Source organism: Frankliniella occidentalis, unplaced genomic scaffold (assembly GCF_000697945.3).
Source record: "Frankliniella occidentalis isolate FOCC.00 unplaced genomic scaffold, Focc_3.1 Scaffold416, whole genome shotgun sequence".
Lineage (NCBI taxonomy): Eukaryota > Metazoa > Arthropoda > Insecta > Thysanoptera > Thripidae > Frankliniella > Frankliniella occidentalis.
The window spans coordinates 29,009-30,202 of NW_026267537.1; positions in this window are offsets into that span (position 1 = coordinate 29,009).

Genomic DNA, 1,194 nt, shown 5'->3' on the forward strand with positions numbered 1-1,194 from the left:
CAGGGCCGCGCTTCTCGACGCGCGCCCGCCCCGCCCCACCTCGCGGCCATCCTGGTCAAGGACATGCAGGCCCTTCTGCTACTCGTCAGTGCACTCTGTACAACGGGACCGAGCTGGGGGCGGCCACGTCCACGGCCCTCCGCCGCCGCTCGCCCCTCCCGCTTGCCGCTCGGGTGTCCGGGTCAGGGATAAGGCCTTCCTACGAGCTGTGGGCAAGCAGGCGCGCTTTAAAGCCTACCTTCACGAAGACGTTTTCGAGCAGCGCGTCTACCGGGGTGACTAGCCAGCTCAACAACACGTCCCTGACGATCGTGCCGAACAACAACTACGCCTACATCTGTTGGCGTACTGCTTGACGCTTGTACTCGCACCCTGCCGGCCGAGCGGCGCCTGCAGGTGAGCGCGACGGCGAAGAGACGCGGGGTGGAGGGCGAGGATCTGGAGCTGGAGGTGTTGGCGTACTGCTTGGCGCTTGTACTCGCACCCTGCCGGTCGAGTGGCGCCTGTAGGTGAGCGTGTTGCCGAGGCGACGCTGAAGTGTCGTGTGTCCGAGACGGCTGTTCGAGTCAGAGTTTCCTCTTTCCCCTTCCTCTCCCCGCGTAGGTTTGGCTCCAGGTTGAGGGTGTCCTGTGCCGTCAGCCGGTTGCCGGACATGTCTATCAGGTCTTGGAGCTCGAACTGGCTGCCAAAGGGCTACGACTTGCTGCAGAAGCTCATGTCGCTGAACTCAGAGCCCTGCAGCGAGCGAGCATCTCACGCCCTCATGTCTGAACCTGTCTGACAACGTTCTGCCTGCGCTGGCGGAGGTCATTTGTTCACGCTCGCGGGCTAACCTCAACTGACTTGCGCATCTGTGTCGAGGTGCGAAGCCTCGAACGCGGCTCGATGGATGCGCTCGTCTCGCTCGAGCATCTCGCCTCCCTCCCGGTCTCGCATTGACTGTTCTTTCTACTTGATGTTCGAGGTCCTGGTGGCTCCTCCTCTCTCCAACCATACATGATCGATCCGGTCGTTCTGTTCCTACCAGCGGGCCCCTGCGGTAGAGGAGGTAGGCAACCCATGTGGCATGGTTGCGGGTGGTTGCGCACCCCCCAGGCGCTCGGCACAGCAATACGAATGTGCTGTGGGATAGGTACACGTGAGTCAGCAGTCAAACATGGACAAAAGCCACTTACGCGCTTTTGCCCCCCCCCC